A 22486-nucleotide genomic window follows, 5' to 3' on the forward strand; every position below is an offset into this window, starting at 1 on the left:
AGAGCTAGTCTCTCATTGGTTCCCCCTCTTCCCGTTCATCCTCAGGACAAATTGCAACCTGTACGGAACAGGAGGTTAAAGGTGCTGATTCTCCAAGGAGGGAGATTGCTAGTAAAGCGGCTGGAATGGCAAACCCGAGCACAAGGAAATGAGAAATGAGGTGCGTTTTGAAAACCTTTCCGGATCACACGGTGTACCATCTTCTGGGTTTCTCATGCATGTTTTCGATGTAGGAAGATGCCCTTGAACCTGGAGATTTGGAACCCATGGGATGGGTACCACGCAATATTAATTTAAAGGGACTGCGTTTGCTCACCCAACCTCACCAAACCTCTCAGCCCCAAGAGTGTCCACCCTTATGTCTCAATCAGCTGTGGGTCTAGATATGGTCAATCCAGGTGGCATCACAGCCCCTGAATGAATTTTGTAAGAATTTCTCTCTCTTTCACTGTCTTTGTTTCACGGGTTTTTAAAAGTAATTGATTTTTATAATGGGGTTTACCTGCTTTTCACTGCTGTGTTTTTGCCGCTTTACACCCACTGGACTCACTTACAGAGAGATATCAATGCATAGGTTTTAAGATTCTTACTAGTCAGATATATTCTTGGGCGGTGAATAGGGGGTGTTGAGTCCAATTCACTGAGCAAGGAGTAGGTCTTGTCTATTACCTATTGGGTTTATGGAACGGTATCTGAGCTAATTTGAAACCCTTGTTTTATGCATCACCCCACCTCACCTTTCCCGTTAAGCAGCCATATTGTGTTTTCTAAACGTGTTACCCAGCTCTGATTTGTAATTCAGTTCAAGGGTAGCGGTTTTTATATTCCCTCTATAAGTGATATCTTATGATAAATATCTTTTTCTGTGTGACTTATTTCACTTAGAATCGTCCTACCTAAATCCACTCATCTTGCTGCTACTAGCCTTATGACGTTGATTTCATGGCTGAGTGATATTCCATTGTACATAAGGACCACAACTTCTTTATCCATTTTTCTCTTTCCTGGGATATTTAAGGTGTAACGAAGTGGAGGTTCTTGTCAACAGAGCAGCCCTAAACTTTGGGGTGCCTGTGTCTTGCTGATTTTTAGTTTTCCCAATTTATACGCCCATGAGTGGAAGTGCCCTATGCTCCGTAAGCTGAGTTTTTTAGATGTTTCAGGAAACACCGTGCACTTCTCCAGAGTGGCTGTTGGCAATTTACATCCCGCCCATCAGCGTAGCCAGGCTCCCATTTCTCCATGGCCTGTCTTGCATTTCTGATTTTGACACTTTATTCAGCATGGCCCTTTTGACCGATGGGAAGCGAGACTTCTTTGTAGCGCTTATTTGCCTTTCCAGGTTGCTTGGTTGGCCAAAAAGGGCGTATGCGTTTTTCCCTGAATATATTCAGGAAAAAACGCATACGCCCTTTTTGGCCAAGGGCATCATTGTCGAGGTTTTGCCGCTTTTCCTGTGCTTTAAAGGCGATTCGAATCTCCCTCCTGAAATCTGTTTCCTGCAATTCTGCCTTGCTTTCCAATCCTCTTCGTTGCCTTCCCTCAATATATTTGTGGACGAGAGTCATCATTTATAAGTCTGCAGGTTTGTGAATTGCAGTGCCCCTGAGCTCCATTTTTCAACTCGCTTTCTTGGGAGCTGGCCGCAAAAGCGCAGGATTGCTTCAGGCCTTATTCTGGTCCCGGGCGGCAGGCTGAGCCTGTGGTTAATTCTTCTTCCTGATGGGAAAATAGAGTGACCTGTGCCTGTCCCAACACCTAGAGCTAGTCTCTCATTGGTTCCCCCTCTTCCCGTTCATCCTCAGGACAAATTGCAACCTGTACGGAACAGGAGGTTAAAGGTGCTGATTCTCCAAGGAGGGAGATTGCTAGTAAAGCGTCTGGAATGGCAAACCCGAGCACAAGGAAATGAGAAATGAGGTGCGTTTTGAAAACCTTTCCGGATCACACGGTGTACCATCTTCTGGGTTTCTCATGCATGTTTTCGATGTAGGAAGATGCCCTTGAACCTGGAGATTTGGAACCCATGGGATGGGTACCACGCAATATTAATTTAAAGGGACTGCGTTTGCTCACCCAACCTCACCAAACCTCTCAGCCCCAAGAGTGTCCACCCTTATGTCTCAATCAGCTGTGGGTCTAGATATGGTCAATCCAGGTGGCATCACAGCCCCTGAATGAATTTTGTAAGAATTTCTCTCTCTTTCACTGTCTTTGTTTCACGGGTTTTTAAAAGTAATTGATTTTTATAATGGGGTTTACCTGCTTTTCACTGCTGTGTTTTTGCCGCTTTACACCCACTGGACTCACTTACAGAGAGATATCAATGCATAGGTTTTAAGATTCTTACTAGTCAGATATATTCTTGGGCGGTGAATAGGGGGTGTTGAGTCCAATTCACTGAGCAAGGAGTAGGTCTTGTCTATTACCTATTGGTTTTATGGAACGGTATCTGAGCTAATTTGAAACCCTTGTTTTATGCATCACCCCACCTCACCTTTCCCGTTAAGCAGCCATAGTGTGTTTTCTAAACGTGTTACCCTGCTCTGATTTGTAATTCAGTTCAAGGGTAGCGGTTTTTATATTCGCTCTATAAGTGATATCTTATGATAAGTATCTTTTTCTGTGTGACTTATTTCACTTAGAATCGTCCTACCTAAATCCACTCATCTTGCTGCTACTAGCCTTATGACGTTGATTTCATGGCTGAGTGATATTCCATTGTACATAAGGACCACAACTTCTTTATGCATTTTTCTCTGTCCTGGGATATTTAAGGTGTAACGAAGTGGAGGTTCTTGTCAACAGAGCAGCCCTAAACTTTGGGGTGCCTGTGTCTTGCTGATTTTTAGTTTTCCCAATTTATACGCCCATGAGTGGAAGTGCCCTATGCTCCCTAAGCTGATTTTTTTCGATGTTTCAGGACACACCGTGCACTTCTCCAGAGTGGCTGTTGGCAATTTACATCCCGCCCATCAGCGTAGCCAGGCTCCCGTTTCTCCATGGCCTGTCTTGCATTTCTGGTTTTGACACTTTATTCAGCATGGCCCTTTTGACCGATGGGAAGCGAGACTTCTTTGTAGCGCTGATTTGCCTTTCCAGGTTTCTTGGTTGGCCAAAAAGGGCGTATGCGTTTTTTCCTGAATATATTCAGGAAAAAACGCATACGCCCTTTTTGGCCAAGGGCATCATTGTCGAGGTTTTGCCGCTTTTCCTGTGCTTTAAAGGCGATTCGAATCTCCCTCCTGAAATCTGTTTCCTGCAATTCTGCCTTGCTTTCCAATCCTCTTCGTTGCCTTCCCTCAATATATTTGTGGACGAGAGTCATCATTTATAAGTCTGCAGGTTTGTGAATTGCAGTGCCCCTGAGCTCCATTTTTCAACTCTCTTTCTTGGGAGCTGGCCGCAAAAGCGCAGGATTCCTTCAGGCCCTATTCTGGTCCCGGGCGGCAGCCTGAGCCTGTGGTTAATTCTTCTTCCTGATGGGAAAATAGAGTGACCTGTGCCTGTCCCAACACCTAGAGCTAGTCTCTCATTGGTTCCCCCTCTTCCCGTTCATCCTCAGGACAAATTGCAACCTGTACGGAACAGGAGGTTAAAGGTGCTGATTCTCCAAGGAGGGAGATTGCTAGTAAAGCGGCTGGAATGGCAAACCCGAGCACAAGGAGATGAGAAATGAGGTGCGTTTTGAAAACCTTTCCGGATCACACGGTGTACCATCTTCTGGGTTTCTCATGCATGCTTTCGATGTAGGAAGATGCCCTTGAACCTGGAGATTTGGGACCCATGGGATGGATACCACGCAGTATTACTTTAAAGGGTCTGCGTTTGCTCACCCAATCTCACCAAACCTCTCAGCCCCAAGAGTGTCCACCCTTATGTCTCAATCAACTGTGGGTCTAGATATGGTCAATCCAGGTGGCATCACAGCCCCTGAACGAATTTTGTAAGAATTTCTCTCTCTTTCACTGTCTTTGTTTCACGGGTTTTTAAAAGTAATTGATTTTTATAATGGGGTTTACCTGCTTTTCACTGCTGTGTTTTGGCCGCTTTACACCCACTGGACTCACTTACAGAGAGATATCAATGCATAGGTTTTAAGATTCTTACTAGTCAGATATATTCTTGGGCGGTGAATAGGGGGTGTTGAGTCCAATTCACTGAGCAAGGAGTAGGTCTTGTCTATTACCTATTGGGTTTATGGAACGGTATCTGAGCTAATTTGAAACCCTTGTTTTATGCATCACCCCACCTCACCTTTCCCGTTAAGCAGCCATAGTGTGTTTTCTAAACGTGTGACTCTATTCTGTTTTGTAATTCAGTTCAAGGGTAGCGGTTTTTATATTCCCTCTATAAGTGATATCTTATGATAAGTATCTTTTTCTGTGTGACTTATTTCACTTAGAATCGTCCTACCTAAATCCACTCATCTTGCTGCTACTAGCCTTATGACGTTGATTTCATGGCTGAGTGATATTCCATTGTACATAAGGACCACAACTTCTTTATCCATTTTTCTCTTTCCTGGGATATTTAAGGTGTAACGAAGTGGAGGTTCTTGTCAACAGAGCAGCCCTAAACTTTGGGGTGCCTGTGTCTTGCTGATTTTTAGTTTTCCCAATTTATACGCCCATGAGTGGAAGTGCCCTATGCTCCGTAAGCTGAGTTTTTTAGATGTTTCAGGAAACACCGTGCACTTCTCCAGAGTGGCTGTTGGCAATTTACATCCCGCCCATCAGCGTAGCCAGGCTCCCATTTCTCCATGGCCTGTCTTGCATTTCTGGTTTTGACACTTTATTCAGCATGGCCCTTTTGACCGATGGGAAGCGAGACTTCTTTGTAGCGCTGATTTGCCTTTCCAGGTTGCTTGGTTGGCCAAAAAGGGCGTATGCGTTTTTCCCTGAATATATTCAGGAAAAAACGCATACGCCCTTTTTGGCCAAGGGCATCATTGTCGAGGTTTTGCCGCTTTTCCTGTGCTTTAAAGGCGATTCGAATCTCCCTCCTGAAATCTGTTTCCTGCAATTCTGCATTGCTTTCCAATCCTCTTCGTTGCCTTCCCTCAATATATTTGTGGACGAGAGTCATCATTTATAAGTCTGCAGGTTTGTGAATTGCAGTGCCCCTGAGCTCCATTTTTCAACTCGCTTTCTTGGGAGCTGGCCGCAAAAGCGCAGGATTGCTTCAGGCCCTATTCTGGTCCCGGGCGGCAGGCTGAGCCTGTGGTTAATTCTTCTTCCTGATGGGAAAATAGAGTGACCTGTGCCTGTCCCAACACCTAGAGCTAGTCTCTCATTGGTTCCCCCTCTTCCCGTTCATCCTCAGGACAAATTGCAACCTGTACGGAACAGGAGGTTAAAGGTGCTGATTCTCCAAGGAGGGAGATTGCTAGTAAAGCGGCTGGAATGGCAAACCCGAGCACAAGGAAATGAGAAATGAGGTGCGTTTTGAAAACCTTTCCGGATCACACGGTGTACCATCTTCTGGGTTTCTCATGCATGTTTTCGATGTAGGAAGATGCCCTTGAACCTGGAGATTTGGAACCCATGGGATGGGTACCACGCAATATTAATTTAAAGGGACTGCGTTTGCTCACCCAACCTCACCAAACCTCTCAGCCCCAAGAGTGTCCACCCTTATGTCTCAATCAGCTGTGGGTCTAGATATGGTCAATCCAGGTGGCATCACAGCCCCTGAATGAATTTTGTAAGAATTTCTCTCTCTTTCACTGTCTTTGTTTCACGGGTTTTTAAAAGTAATTGATTTTTATAATGGGGTTTACCTGCTTTTCACTGCTGTGTTTTTGCCGCTTTACACCCACTGGACTCACTTACAGAGAGATATCAATGCATAGGTTTTAAGATTCTTACTAGTCAGATATATTCTTGGGCGGTGAATAGGGGGTGTTGAGTCCAATTCACTGAGCAAGGAGTAGGTCTTGTCTATTACCTATTGGGTTTATGGAACGGTATCTGAGCTAATTTGAAACCCTTGTTTTATGCATCACCCCACCTCACCTTTCCCGTTAAGCAGCCATATTGTGTTTTCTAAACGTGTTACCCAGCTCTGATTTGTAATTCAGTTCAAGGGTAGCGGTTTTTATATTCCCTCTATAAGTGATATCTTATGATAAATATCTTTTTCTGTGTGACTTATTTCACTTAGAATCGTCCTACCTAAATCCACTCATCTTGCTGCTACTAGCCTTATGACGTTGATTTCATGGCTGAGTGATATTCCATTGTACATAAGGACCACAACTTCTTTATCCATTTTTCTCTTTCCTGGGATATTTAAGGTGTAACGAAGTGGAGGTTCTTGTCAACAGAGCAGCCCTAAACTTTGGGGTGCCTGTGTCTTGCTGATTTTTAGTTTTCCCAATTTATACGCCCATGAGTGGAAGTGCCCTATGCTCCGTAAGCTGAGTTTTTTCGATGTTTCAGGACACACCGTGCACTTCTCCAGAGTGGCTGTTGGCAATTTACATCCCGCCCATCAGCGTAGCCAGGCTCCCATTTCTCCATGGCCTGTCTTGCATTTCTGGTTTTGACACTTTATTCAGCATGGCCCTTTTGACCGATGGGAAGTGAGACTTCTTTGTAGCGCTGATTTGCCTTTCCAGGTTGCTTGGTTGGCCAAAAAGGGCGTATGCGTTTTTCCCTGAATATATTCAGGAAAAAACGCATACGCCCTTTTTGGCCAAGGGCATCATTGTCGAGGTTTTGCCGCTTTTCCTGTGCTTTAAAGGCGATTCGAATCTCCCTCCTGAAATCTGTTTCCTGCAATTCTGCCTTGCTTTCCAATCCTCTTCGTTGCCTTCCCTCAATATATTTGTGGACGAGAGTCATCATTTATAAGTCTGCAGGTTTGTGAATTGCAGTGCCCCTGAGCTCCATTTTTCAACTCGCTTTCTTGGGAGCTGGCCGCAAAAGCGCAGGATTGCTTCAGGCCCTATTCTGGTCCCGGGCGGCAGGCTGAGCCTGTGGTTAATTCTTCTTCCTGATGGGAAAATAGAGTGACCTGTGCCTGTCCCAACACCTAGAGCTAGTCTCTCATTGGTTCCCCCTCTTCCCGTTCATCCTCAGGACAAATTGCAACCTGTACGGAACAGGAGGTTAAAGGTGCTGATTCTCCAAGGAGGGAGATTGCTAGTAAAGCGGCTGGAATGGCAAACCCGAGCACAAGGAAATGAGAAATGAGGTGCGTTTTGAAAACCTTTCCGGATCACACGGTGTACCATCTTCTGGGTTTCTCATGCATGTTTTCGATGTAGGAAGATGCCCTTGAACCTGGAGATTTGGGACCCATGGGATGGGTACCACGCAGTATTACTTTAAAGGGTCTGCGTTTGCTCACCCAACCTCACCAAACCTCTCAGCCCCAAGAGTGTCCACCCTTATGTCTCAATCAGCTGTGGGTCTAGATATGGTCAATCCAGGTGGCATCACAGCCCCTGAATGAATTTTGTAAGAATTTCTCTCTCTTTCACTGTCTTTGTTTCACGGGTTTTTAAAAGTAATTGATTTTTATAATGGGGTTTACCTGCTTTTCACTGCTGTGTTTTTGCCGCTTTACACCCACTGGACTCACTTACAGAGAGATATCAATGCATAGGTTTTAAGATTCTTACTAGTCAGATATATTCTTGGGTGGTGAATAGGGGGTGTTGAGTCCAATTCACTGAGCAAGGAGTAGGTCTTGTCTATTACTTATTGGTTTTATGGAACGGTATCTGAGCTAATTTGAAACCCTTGTTTTATGCATCACCCCACCTCACCTTTCCCGTTAAGCAGCCATAGTGTGTTTTCTAAACGTGTTACCCTGCTCTGATTTGTATTTCAGTTCAAGGGTAGCGGTTTTTATATTCCCTCTATAAGTGATATCTTATGATAAGTATCTTTTTCTGTGTGACTTATTTCACTTAGAATCGTCCTACCTAAATCCACTCATCTTGCTGCTACTAGCCTTATGACGTTGATTTCATGGCTGAGTGATATTCCATTGTACATAAGGACCACAACTTCTTTATCCATTTTTCTCTTTCCTGGGATATTTAAGGTGTAACGAAGTGGAGGTTCTTGTCAACAGAGCAGCCCTAAACTTTGGGGTGCCTGTGTCTTGCTGATTTTTAGTTTTCCCAATTTATACGCCCATGAGTGGAAGTGCCCTATGCTCCGTAAGCTGAGTTTTTTAGATGTTTCAGGACACACCGTGCACTTCTCCAGAGTGGCTGTTGGCAATTTACATCCCTCCCATCAGCGTAGCCAGGCTCCCATTTCTCCATGGCCTGTCTTGCATTTCTGGTTTTGACACTTTATTCAGCATGGCCCTTTTGACCGATGGGAAGCGAGACTTCTTTGTAGCGCTGATTTGCCTTTCCAGTTTGCTTGGTTGGCCAAAAAGGGCGTATGCGTTTTTCCCTGAATATATTCAGGAAAAAACGCATACGCCCTTTTTGGCCAAGGGCATCATTGTCGAGGTTTTGCCGCTTTTCCTGTGCTTTAAAGGCGATTCGAATCTCCCTCCTGAAATCTGTTTCCTGCAATTCTGCCTTGCTTTCCAATCCTCTTCGTTGCCTTCCCTCAATATATTTGTGGACGAGAGTCATCATTTAGAAGTCTGCAGGTTTGTGAATTGCAGTGCCCCTGAGCTCCATTTTTCAACTCGCTTTCTTGGGAGCTGGCCGCAAAAGCGCAGGATTGCTTCAGGCCCTATTCTGGTCCCGGGCGGCAGGCTGAGCCTGTGGTTAATTCTTCTTCCTGATGGGAAAATACAGTGACCTGTGCCTGTCCCAACACCTAGAGCTAGTCTCTCATTGGTTCCCCCTCTTCCCGTTCATCCTCAGGACAAATTGCAACCTGTACGGAACAGGAGGTTAAAGGTGCTGATTCTCCAAGGAGGGAGATTGCTAGTAAAGCGGCTGGAATGGCAAACCCGAGCACAAGGAGACGAGAAATGAGGTGCGTTTTGAAAACCTTTCCGGATCACACGGTGTACCATCTTCTGGGTTTCTCATGCATGTTTTCGATGTAGGAAGATGCCCTTGAACCTGGAGATTTGGGACCCATGGGATGGGTACCACGCAGTATTACTTTAAAGGGTCTGCGTTTGCTCACCCAACCTCACCAAACCTCTCAGCCCCAAGAGTGTCCACCCTTATGTCTCAATCAGCTGTGGGTCTAGATATGGTCAATCCAGGTGGCATCACAGCCCCTGAATGAATTTTGTAAGAATTTTTCTCTCTTTCACTGTCTTTGTTTCACGGGTTTTTAAAAGTAATTGATTTTTATAATGGGGTTTACCTGCTTTTCACTGCTGTGTTTTTGCCGCTTTACACCCACTGGACTCACTTACAGAGAGATATCAATGCATAGGTTTTAAGATTCTTACTAGTCAGATATATTCTTGGGCGGTGAATAGGGGGTGTTGAGTCCAATTCACTGAGCAAGGAGTAGGTCTTGTCTATTACCTATTGGGTTTATGGAACGGTATCTGAGCTAATTTGAAACCCTTGTTTTATGCATCACCCCACCTCACCTTTCCCGTTAAGCAGCCATAGTGTGTTTTCTAAACGTGTTACCCTGCTCTGATTTGTAATTCAGTTCAAGGGTAGCGGTTTTTATATTCGCTCTATAAGTGATATCTTATGATAAGTATCTTTTTCTGTGTGACTTATTTCACTTAGAATCGTCCTACCTAAATCCACTCATCTTGCTGCTACTAGCCTTATGACGTTGATTTCATGGCTGAGTGATATTCCATTGTACATAAGGACCACAACTTCTTTATGCATTTTTCTCTGTCCTGGGATATTTAAGGTGTAACGAAGTGGAGGTTCTTGTCAACAGAGCAGCCCTAAACTTTGGGGTGCCTGTGTCTTGCTGATTTTTAGTTTTCCCAATTTATACGCCCATGAGTGGAAGTGCCCTATGCTCCCTAAGCTGATTTTTTTCGATGTTTCAGGACACACCGTGCACTTCTCCAGAGTGGCTGTTGGCAATTTACATCCCGCCCATCAGCGTAGCCAGGCTCCCGTTTCTCCATGGCCTGTCTTGCATTTCTGGTTTTGACACTTTATTCAGCATGGCCCTTTTGACCGATGGGAAGCGAGACTTCTTTGTAGCGCTGATTTGCCTTTCCAGGTTGCTTGGTTGGCCAAAAAGGGCGTATGCGTTTTTTCCTGAATATATTCAGGAAAAAACGCATACGCCCTTTTTGGCCAAGGGCATCATTGTCGAGGTTTTGCCGCTTTTCCTGTGCTTTAAAGGCGATTCGAATCTCCCTCCTGAAATCTGTTTCCTGCAATTCTGCCTTGCTTTCCAATCCTCTTCGTTGCCTTCCCTCAATATATTTGTGGACGAGAGTCATCATTTATAAGTCTGCAGGGTTGTGAATTGCAGTGCCCCTGAGCTCCATTTTTCAACTCTCTTTCTTTGGAGCTGGCCGCAAAAGCGCAGGATTCCTTCAGGCCCTATTCTGGTCCCGGGCGGCAGCCTGAGCCTGTGGTTAATTCTTCTTCCTGATGGGAAAATAGAGTGACCTGTGCCTGTCCCAACACCTAGAGCTAGTCTCTCATTGGTTCCCCCTCTTCCCGTTCATCCTCAGGACAAATTGCAACCTGTACGGAACAGGAGGTTAAAGGTGCTGATTCTCCAAGGAGGGAGATTGCTAGTAAAGCGGCTGGAATGGCAAACCCGAGCACAAGGAGATGAGAAATGAGGTGCGTTTTGAAAACCTTTCCGGATCACACGGTGTACCATCTTCTGGGTTTCTCATGCATGCTTTCGATGTAGGAAGATGCCCTTGAACCTGGAGATTTGGGACCCATGGGATGGATACCACGCAGTATTACTTTAAAGGGTCTGCGTTTGCTCACCCAATCTCACCAAACCTCTCAGCCCCAAGAGTGTCCACCCTTATGTCTCAATCAACTGTGGGTCTAGATATGGTCAATCCAGGTGGCATCACAGCCCCTGAACGAATTTTGTAAGAATTTCTCTCTCTTTCACTGTCTTTGTTTCACGGGTTTTTAAAAGTAATTGATTTTTATAATGGGGTTTACCTGCTTTTCACTGCTGTGTTTTGGCCGCTTTACACCCACTGGACTCACTTACAGAGAGATATCAATGCATAGGTTTTAAGATTCTTACTAGTCAGATATATTCTTGGGCGGTGAATAGGGGGTGTTGAGTCCAATTCACTGAGCAAGGAGTAGGTCTTGTCTATTACCTATTGGGTTTATGGAACGGTATCTGAGCTAATTTGAAACCCTTGTTTTATGCATCACCCCACCTCACCTTTCCCGTTAAGCAGCCATAGTGTGTTTTCTAAACGTGTGACTCTATTCTGTTTTGTAATTCAGTTCAAGGGTAGCGGTTTTTATATTCCCTCTATAAGTGATATCTTATGATAAGTATCTTTTTCTGTGTGACTTATTTCACTTAGAATCGTCCTACCTAAATCCACTCATCTTGCTGCTACTAGCCTTATGACGTTGATTTCATGGCTGAGTGATATTCCATTGTACATAAGGACCACAACTTCTTTATCCATTTTTCTCTTTCCTGGGATATTTAAGGTGTAACGAAGTGGAGGTTCTTGTCAACAGAGCAGCCCTAAACTTTGGGGTGCCTGTGTCTTGCTGATTTTTAGTTTTCCCAATTTATACGCCCATGAGTGGAAGTGCCCTATGCTCCGTAAGCTGAGTTTTTTAGATGTTTCAGGAAACACCGTGCACTTCTCCAGAGTGGCTGTTGGCAATTTACATCCCGCCCATCAGCGTAGCCAGGCTCCCATTTCTCCATGGCCTGTCTTGCATTTCTGGTTTTGACACTTTATTCAGCATGGCCCTTTTGACCGATGGGAAGCGAGACTTCTTTGTAGCGCTGATTTGCCTTTCCAGGTTGCTTGGTTGGCCAAAAAGGGCGTATGCGTTTTTCCCTGAATATATTCAGGAAAAAACGCATACGCCCTTTTTGGCCAAGGGCATCATTGTCGAGGTTTTGCCGCTTTTCCTGTGCTTTAAAGGCGATTCGAATCTCCCTCCTGAAATCTGTTTCCTGCAATTCTGCCTTGCTTTCCAATCCTCTTCGTTGCCTTCCCTCAATATATTTGTGGACGAGAGTCATCATTTATAAGTCTGCAGGTTTGTGAATTGCAGTGCCCCTGAGCTCCATTTTTCAACTCGCTTTCTTGGGAGCTGGCCGCAAAAGCGCAGGATTGCTTCAGGCCCTATTCTGGTCCCGGGCGGCAGGCTGAGCCTGTGGTTAATTCTTCTTCCTGATGGGAAAATAGAGTGACCTGTGCCTGTCCCAACACCTAGAGCTAGTCTCTCATTGGTTCCCCCTCTTCCCGTTCATCCTCAGGACAAATTGCAACCTGTACGGAACAGGAGGTTAAAGGTGTTGATTCTCCAAGGAGGGAGATTGCTAGTAAAGCGGCTGGAATGGCAAACCTGAGCACAAGGAGATGAGAAATGAGGTGCGTTTTGAAAACCTTTCCGGATCACACGGTGTACCATCTTCTGGGTTTCTCATGCATGCTTACGATGTAGGAAGATGCCCTTGAACCTGGAGATTTGGGACCCATGGGATGGATACCACGCAGTATTACTTTAAAGGGTCTGCGTTTGCTCACCCAATCTCACCAAACCTCTCAGCCCCAAGAGTGTCCACCCTTATGTCTCAATCAACTGTGGGTCTAGATATGGTCAATCCAGGTGGCATCACAGCCCTTGAACGAATTTTGTAAGAATTTCTCTCTCTTTCACTGTCTTTGTTTCACGGGTTTTTAAAAGTAATTGATTTTTATAATGGGGTTTACCTGCTTTTCACTGCTGTGTTTTGGCCGCTTTACACCCACTGGACTCACTTACAGAGAGATATCAATGCATAGGTTTTAAGATTCTTACTAGTCAGATATATTCTTGGGCGGTGAATAGGGGGTGTTGAGTCCAATTCACTGAGCAAGGAGTAGGTCTTGTCTATTACCTATTGGGTTTATGGAACGGTATCTGAGCTAATTTGAAACCCTTGTTTTATGCATCACCCCACCTCACCTTTCCCGTTAAGCAGCCATAGTGTGTTTTCTAAACGTGTGACTCTATTCTGTTTTGTAATTCAGTTCAAGGGTAGCGGTTTTTATATTCCCTCTATAAGTGATATCTTATGATAAGTATCTTTTTCTGTGTGACTTATTTCACTTAGAATCGTCCTACCTAAATCCACTCATCTTGCTGCTACTAGCCTTATGACGTTGATTTCATGGCTGAGTGATATTCCATTGTACATAAGGACCACAACTTCTTTATCCATTTTTCTCTTTCCTGGGATATTTAAGGTGTAACGAAGTGGAGGTTCTTGTCAACAGAGCAGCCCTAAACTTTGGGGTGCCTGTGTCTTGCTGATTTTTAGTTTTCCCAATTTATACGCCCATGAGTGGAAGTGCCCTATGCTCCGTAAGCTGAGTTTTTTCGATGTTTCAGGACACACCGTGCACTTCTCCAGAGTGGCTGTTGGCAATTTACATCCCGCCCATCAGCGTAGCCAGGCTCCCATTTCTCCATGGCCTGTCTTGCATTTCTGGTTTTGACACTTTATTCAGCATGGCCCTTTTGACCGATGGGAAGCGAGACTTCTTTGTAGCGCTGATTTGCCTTTCCAGGTTGCTTGGTTGGCCAAAAAGGGCGTATGCGTTTTTCCCTGAATATATTCAGGAAAAAACGCATACGCCCTTTTTGGCCAAGGGCATCATTGTCGAGGTTTTGCCGCTTTTCCTGTGCTTTAAAGGCGATTCGAATCTCCCTCCTGAAATCTGTTTCCTGCAATTCTGCCTTGCTTTCCAATCCTCTTCGTTGCCTTCCCTCAATATATTTGTGGACGAGAGTCATCATTTATAAGTCTGCAGGTTTGTGAATTGCAGTGCCCCTGAGCTCCATTTTTCAACTCGCTTTCTTGGGAGCTGGCCGCAAAAGCGCAGGATTGCTTCAGGCCCTATTCTGGTCCCGGGCGGCAGGCTGAGCCTGTGGTTAATTCTTCTTCCTGATGGGAAAATAGAGTGACCTGTGCCTGTCCCAACACCTAGAGCTAGTCTCTCATTGGTTCCCCCTCTTCCCGTTCATCCTCAGGACAAATTGCAACCTGTACGGAACAGGAGGTTAAAGGTGCTGATTCTCCAAGGAGGGAGATTGCTAGTAAAGCGGCTGGAATGGCAAACCCGAGCACAAGGAAATGAGAAATGAGGTGCGTTTTGAAAACCTTTCCGGATCACACGGTGTACCATCTTCTGGGTTTCTCATGCATGCTTTCGATGTAGGAAGATGCCCTTGAACCTGGAGATTTGGAACCCATGGGATGGGTACCACGCAATATTAATTTAAAGGGTCTGCGTTTGCTCACCCAACCTCACCAAACCTCTCAGCCCCAAGAGTGTCCACCCTTATGTCTCAATCAGCTGTGGGTCTAGATATGGTCAATCCAGGTGGCATCACAGCCCCTGAATGAATTTTGTAAGAATTTCTCTCTCTTTCACTGTCTTTGTTTCACGGGTTTTTAAAAGTAATTGATTTTTATAATGGGGTTTACCTGCTTTTCACTGCTGTGTTTTTGCCGCTTTACACCCACTGGACTCACTTACAGAGAGATATCAATGCATAGGTTTTAAGATTCTTACTAGTCAGATATATTCTTGGGCGGTGAATAGGGGGTGTTGAGTCCAATTCACTGAGCAAGGAGTAGGTCTTGTCTATTACCTATTGGGTTTATGGAACGGTATCTGAGCTAATTTGAAACCCTTGTTTTATGCATCACCCCACCTCACCTTTCCCGTTAAGCAGCCATAGTGTGTTTTCTAAACGTGTTACCCAGCTCTGATTTGTAATTCAGTTCAAGGGTAGCGGTTTTTGTATTCCCTCTATAAGTGATATCTTATGATAAATATCTTTTTCTGTGTGACTTATTTCACTTAGAATCGTCCTACCTAAATCCACTCATCTTGCTGCTACTAGCCTTATGACGTTGATTTCATGGCTGAGTGATATTCCATTGTACATAAGGACCACAACTTCTTTATCCATTTTTCTCTTTCCTGGGATATTTAAGGTGTAACGAAGTGGAGGTTCTTGTCAACAGAGCAGCCCTAAACTTTGGGGTGCCTGTGTCTTGCTGATTTTTAGTTTTCCCAATTTATACGCCCATGAGTGGAAGTGCCCTATGCTCCGTAAGCTGAGTTTTTTAGATGTTTCAGGACACACCGTGCACTTCTCCAGAGTGGCTGTTGGCAATTTACATCCCGCCCATCAGCGTAGCCAGGCTCCCATTTCTCCATGGCCTGTCTTGCATTTCTGGTTTTGACACTTTATTCAGCATGGCCCTTTTGACCGATGGGAAGCGAGACTTCTTTGTAGCGCTGATTTGCCTTTCTAGGTTGCTTGGTTGGCCAAAAAGGGCGTATGCGTTTTTCCCTGAATATATTCAGGAAAAAACGCATACGCCCTTTTTGGCCAAGGGCATCATTGTCGAGGTTTTGCCGCTTTTCCTGTGCTTTAAAGGCGATTCGAATCTCCCTCCTGAAATCTGTTTCCTGCAATTCTGCCTTGCTTTCCAATCCTCTTCGTTGCCTTCCCTCAATATATTTGTGGACGAGAGTCATCATTTATAAGTCTGCAGGTTTGTGAATTGCAGTGCCCCTGAGCTCCATTTTTCAACTCGCTTTCTTGGGAGCTGGCCGCAAAAGCGCAGGATTGCTTCAGGCCCTATTCTGGTCCCGGGCGGCAGGCTGAGCCTGTGGTTAATTCTTCTTCCTGATGGGAAAATAGAGTGACCTGTGCCTGTCCCAACACCTAGAGCTAGTCTCTCATTGGTTCCCCCTCTTCCCGTTCATCCTCAGGACAAATTGCAACCTGTACGGAACAGGAGGTTAAAGGTGCTGATTCTCCAAGGAGGGAGATTGCTAGTAAAGCGGCTGGAATGGCAAACCCGAGCACAAGGAAATGAGAAATGAGGTGCGTTTTGAAAACCTTTCCGGATCACACGGTGTACCATCTTCTGGGTTTCTCATGCATGTTTTCGATGTAGGAAGATGCCCTTGAACCTGGAGATTTGGGACCCATGGGATGGGTACCACGCAGTATTACTTTAAAGGGTCTGCGTTTGCTCACCCAACCTCACCAAACCTCTCAGCCCCAAGAGTGTCCACCCTTATGTCTCAATCAGCTGTGGGTCTAGATATGGTCAATCCAGGTGGCATCACAGCCCCTGAATGAATTTTGTAAGAATTTCTCTCTCTTTCACTGTCTTTGTTTCACGGGTTTTTAAAAGTAATTGATTTTTATAATGGGGTTTACCTGCTTTTCACTGCTGTGTTTTTGCCGCTTTACACCCACTGGACTCACTTACAGAGAGATATCAATGCATAGGTTTTAAGATTCTTACTAGTCAGATATATTCTTGGGCGGTGAATAGGGGGTGTTGAGTCCAATTCACTGAGCAAGGAGTAGGTCTTGTCTATTACCTATTGGTTTTATGGAACGGTATCTGAGCTAATTTGAAACCCTTGTTTTATGCATCACCCCACCTCACCTTTCCCGTTAAGCAGCCATAGTGTGTTTTCTAAACGTGTTACCCTGCTCTGATTTGTAATTCAGTTCAAGGGTAGCGGTTTTTATATTCGCTCTATAAGTGATATCTTATGATAAGTATCTTTTTCTGTGTGACTTATTTCACTTAGAATCGTCCTACCTAAATCCACTCATCTTCCTGCTACTAGCCTTATGACGTTGATTTCATGGCTGAGTGATATTCCATTGTACATAAGGACCACAACTTCTTTATGCATTTTTCTCTTTCCTGGGATATTTAAGGTGTAACGAAGTGGAGGTTCTTGTCAACAGAGCAGCCCTAAACTTTGGGGTGCCTGTGTCTTGCTGATTTTTAGTTTTCCCAATTTATACGCCCATGAGTGGAAGTGCCCTATGCTCCCTAAGCTGATTTTTTTCGATGTTTCAGGACACACCGTGCACTTCTCCAGAGTGGCTGTTGGCAATTTACATCCCGCCCATCAGCGTAGCCAGGCTCCCGTTTCTCCATGGCCTGTCTTGCATTTCTGGTTTTGACACTTTATTCAGCATGGCCCTTTTGACCGATGGGAAGCGAGACTTCTTTGTAGCGCTGATTTGCCTTTCCAGGTTGCTTGGTTGGCCAAAAAGGGCGTATGCGTTTTTTCCTGAATATATTCAGGAAAAAACGCATACGCCCTTTTTGGCCAAGGGCATCATTGTCGAGGTTTTGCCGCTTTTCCTGTGCTTTAAAGGCGATTCGAATCTCCCTCCTGAAATCTGTTTCCTGCAATTCTGCCTTGCTTTCCAATCCTCTTCGTTGCCTTCCCTCAATATATTTGTGGACGAGAGTCATCATTTATAAGTCTGCAGGTTTGTGAATTGCAGTGCCCCTGAGCTCCATTTTTCAACTCTCTTTCTTGGGAGCTGGCCGCAAAAGCGCAGGATTGCTTCAGGCCCTATTCTGGTCCCGGGCGGCAGGCTGAGCCTGTGGTTAATTCTTCTTCCTGATGGGAAAATAGAGTGACCTGTGCCTGTCCCAACACCTAGAGCTAGTCTCTCATTGGTTCCCCCTCTTCCCGTTCATCCTCAGGACAAATTGCAACCTGTACGGAACAGGAGGTTAAAGGTGCTGATTCTCCAAGGAGGGAGATTGCTAGTAAAGCGGCTGGAATGGCAAACCCGAGCACAAGGAGATGAGAAATGAGGTGCGTTTTGAAAACCTTTCCGGATCACACGGTGTACCATCTTCTGGGTTTCTCATGCATGCTTTCGATGTAGGAAGATGCCCTTGAACCTGGAGATTTGGGACCCATGGGATGGATACCACGCAGTATTACTTTAAAGGGTCTGCGTTTGCTCACCCAATCTCACCAAACCTCTCAGCCCCAAGAGTGTCCACCCTTATGTCTCAATCAACTGTGGGTCTAGATATGGTCAATCCAGGTGGCATCACAGCCCCTGAACGAATTTTGTAAGAATTTCTCTCTCTTTCACTGTCTTTGTTTCACGGGTTTTTAAAAGTAATTGATTTTTATAATGGGGTTTACCTGCTTTTCACTGCTGTGTTTTTGCCGCTTTACACCCACTGGACTCACTTACAGAGAGATATCAATGCATAGGTTTTAAGATTCTTACTAGTCAGATATATTCTTGGGCGGTGAATAGGGGGTGTTGAGTCCAATTCACTGAGCAAGGAGTAGGTCTTGTCTATTACCTATTGGGTTTATGGAACGGTATCTGAGCTAATTTGAAACCCTTGTTTTATGCATCACCCCACCTCACCTTTCCCGTTAAGCAGCCATAGTGTGTTTTCTAAACGTGTGACTCTATTCTGTTTTGTAATTCAGTTCAAGGGTAGCGGTTTTTATATTCCCTCTATAAGTGATATCTTATGATAAGTATCTTTTTCTGTGTGACTTATTTCACTTAGAATCGTCCTACCTAAATCCACTCATCTTGCTGCTACTAGCCTTATGACGTTGATTTCATGGCTGAGTGATATTCCATTGTACATAAGGACCACAACTTCTTTATCCATTTTTCTCTTTCCTGGGATATTTAAGGTGTAACGAAGTGGAGGTTCTTGTCAACAGAGCAGCCCTAAACTTTGGGGTGCCTGTGTCTTGCTGATTTTTAGTTTTCCCAATTTATACGCCCATGAGTGGAAGTGCCCTATGCTCCGTAAGCTGAGTTTTTTAGATGTTTCAGGAAACACCGTGCACTTCTCCAGAGTGGCTGTTGGCAATTTACATCCCGCCCATCAGCGTAGCCAGGCTCCCATTTCTCCATGGCCTGTCTTGCATTTCTGGTTTTGACACTTTATTCAGCATGGCCCTTTTGACCGATGGGAAGCGAGACTTCTTTGTAGCGCTGATTTGCCTTTCCAGGTTGCTTGGTTGGCCAAAAAGGGCGTATGCGTTTTTCCCTGAATATATTCAGGAAAAAACGCATACGCCCTTTTTGGCCAAGGGCATCATTGTCGAGGTTTTGCCGCTTTTCCTGTGCTTTAAAGGCGATTCGAATCTCCCTCCTGAAATCTGTTTCCTGCAATTCTGCCTTGCTTTCCAATCCTCTTCGTTGCCTTCCCTCAATATATTTGTGGACGAGAGTCATCATTTATAAGTCTGCAGGTTTGTGAATTGCAGTGCCCCTGAGCTCCATTTTTCAACTCGCTTTCTTGGGAGCTGGCCGCAAAAGCGCAGGATTGCTTCAGGCCCTATTCTGGTCCCGGGCGGCAGGCTGAGCCTGTGGTTAATTCTTCTTCCTGATGGGAAAATAGAGTGACCTGTGCCTGTCCCAACACCTAGAGCTAGTCTCTCATTGGTTCCCCCTCTTCCCGTTCATCCTCAGGACAAATTGCAACCTGTACGGAACAGGAGGTTAAAGGTGCTGATTCTCCAAGGAGGGAGATTGCTAGTAAAGCGGCTGGAATGGCAAACCCGAGCACAAGGAGATGAGAAATGAGGTGCGTTTTGAAAACCTTTCCGGATCACACGGTGTACCATCTTCTGGGTTTCTCATGCATGCTTTCGATGTAGGAAGATGCCCTTGAACCTGGAGATTTGGGACCCATGGGATGGATACCACGCAGTATTACTTTAAAGGGTCTGCGTTTGCTCACCCAATCTCACCAAACCTCTCAGCCCCAAGAGTGTCCACCCTTATGTCTCAATCAACTGTGGGTCTAGATATGGTCAATCCAGGTGGCATCACAGCCCCTGAACGAATTTTGTAAGAATTTCTCTCTCTTTCACTGTCTTTGTTTCACGGGTTTTTAAAAGTAATTGATTTTTATAATGGGGTTTACCTGCTTTTCACTGCTGTGTTTTTGCCGCTTTACACCCACTGGACTCACTTACAGAGAGATATCAATGCATAGGTTTTAAGATTCTTACTAGTCAGATATATTCTTGGGCGGTGAATAGGGGGTGTTGAGTCCAATTCACTGAGCAAGGAGTAGGTCTTGTCTATTACCTATTGGGTTTATGGAACGGTATCTGAGCTAATTTGAAACCCTTGTTTTATGCATCACCCCACCTCACCTTTCCCGTTAAGCAGCCATAGTGTGTTTTCTAAACGTGTGACTCTATTCTGTTTTGTAATTCAGTTCAAGGGTAGCGGTTTTTATATTCCCTCTATAAGTGATATCTTATGATAAGTATCTTTTTCTGTGTGACTTATTTCACTTAGAATCGTCCTACCTAAATCCACTCATCTTGCTGCTACTAGCCTTATGACGTTGATTTCATGGCTGAGTGATATTCCATTGTACATAAGGACCACAACTTCTTTATCCATTTTTCTCTTTCCTGGGATATTTAAGGTGTAACGAAGTGGAGGTTCTTGTCAACAGAGCAGCCCTAAACTTTGGGGTGCCTGTGTCTTGCTGATTTTTAGTTTTCCCAATTTATACGCCCATGAGTGGAAGTGCCCTATGCTCCGTAAGCTGAGTTTTTTAGATGTTTCAGGAAACACCGTGCACTTCTCCAGAGTGGCTGTTGGCAATTTACATCCCGCCCATCAGCGTAGCCAGGCTCCCATTTCTCCATGGCCTGTCTTGCATTTCTGGTTTTGACACTTTATTCAGCATGGCCCTTTTGACCGATGGGAAGCGAGACTTCTTTGTAGCGCTGATTTGCCTTTCCAGGTTGCTTGGTTGGCCAAAAAGGGCGTATGCGTTTTTCCCTGAATATATTCAGGAAAAAACGCATACGCCCTTTTTGGCCAAGGGCATCATTGTCGAGGTTTTGCCGCTTTTCCTGTGCTTTAAAGGCGATTCGAATCTCCCTCCTGAAATCTGTTTCCTGCAATTCTGCCTTGCTTTCCAATCCTCTTCGTTGCCTTCCCTCAATATATTTGTGGACGAGAGTCATCATTTATAAGTCTGCAGGTTTGTGAATTGCAGTGCCCCTGAGCTCCATTTTTCAACTCGCTTTCTTGGGAGCTGGCCGCAAAAGCGCAGGATTGCTTCAGGCCCTATTCTGGTCCCGGGCGGCAGGCTGAGCCTGTGGTTAATTCTTCTTCCTGATGGGAAAATAGAGTGACCTGTGCCTGTCCCAACACCTAGAGCTAGTCTCTCATTGGTTCCCCCTCTTCCCGTTCATCCTCAGGACAAATTGCAACCTGTACGGAACAGGAGGTTAAAGGTGCTGATTCTCCAAGGAGGGAGATTGCTAGTAAAGCGGCTGGAATGGCAAACCCGAGCACAAGGAAATGAGAAATGAGGTGCGTTTTGAAAACCTTTCCGGATCACACGGTGTACCATCTTCTGGGTTTCTCATGCATGCTTTCGATGTAGGAAGATGCCCTTGAACCTGGAGATTTGGAACCCATGGGATGGGTACCACGCAATATTAATTTAAAGGGTCTGCGTTTGCTCACCCAACCTCACCAAACCTCTCAGCCCCAAGAGTGTCCACCCTTATGTCTCAATCAGCTGTGGGTCTAGATATGGTCAATCCAGGTGGCATCACAGCCCCTGAATGAATTTTGTAAGAATTTCTCTCTCTTTCACTGTCTTTGTTTCACGGGTTTTTAAAAGTAATTGATTTTTATAATGGGGTTTACCTGCTTTTCACTGCTGTGTTTTTGCCGCTTTACACCCACTGGACTCACTTACAGAGAGATATCAATGCATAGGTTTTAAGATTCTTACTAGTCAGATATATTCTTGGGCGGTGAATAGGGGGTGTTGAGTCCAATTCACTGAGCAAGGAGTAGGTCTTGTCTATTACCTATTGGGTTTATGGAACGGTATCTGAGCTAATTTGAAACCCTTGTTTTATGCATCACCCCACCTCACCTTTCCCGTTAAGCAGCCATATTGTGTTTTCTAAACGTGTTACCCAGCTCTGATTTGTAATTCAGTTCAAGGGTAGCGGTTTTTATATTCCCTCTATAAGTGATATCTTATGATAAATATCTTTTTCTGTGTGACTTATTTCACTTAGAATCGTCCTACCTAAATCCACTCATCTTGCTGCTACTAGCCTTATGACGTTGATTTCATGGCTGAGTGATATTCCATTGTACATAAGGACCACAACTTCTTTATCCATTTTTCTCTTTCCTGGGATATTTAAGGTGTAACGAAGTGGAGGTTCTTGTCAACAGAGCAGCCCTAAACTTTGGGGTGCCTGTGTCTTGCTGATTTTTAGTTTTCCCAATTTATACGCCCATGAGTGGAAGTGCCCTATGCTCCGTAAGCTGAGTTTTTTCGATGTTTCAGGACACACCGTGCACTTCTCCAGAGTGGCTGTTGGCAATTTACATCCCGCCCATCAGCGTAGCCAGGCTCCCATTTCTCCATGGCCTGTCTTGCATTTCTGGTTTTGACACTTTATTCAGCATGGCCCTTTTGACCGATGGGAAGCGAGACTTCTTTGTAGCGCTGATTTGCCTTTCCAGGTTGCTTGGTTGGCCAAAAAGGGC

Source organism: Balaenoptera physalus, assembly GCF_965194825.1.
Source record: "Balaenoptera physalus genome assembly, chromosome: 14".
In the NCBI taxonomy this organism is placed as follows: domain Eukaryota; kingdom Metazoa; phylum Chordata; class Mammalia; order Artiodactyla; family Balaenopteridae; genus Balaenoptera; species Balaenoptera physalus.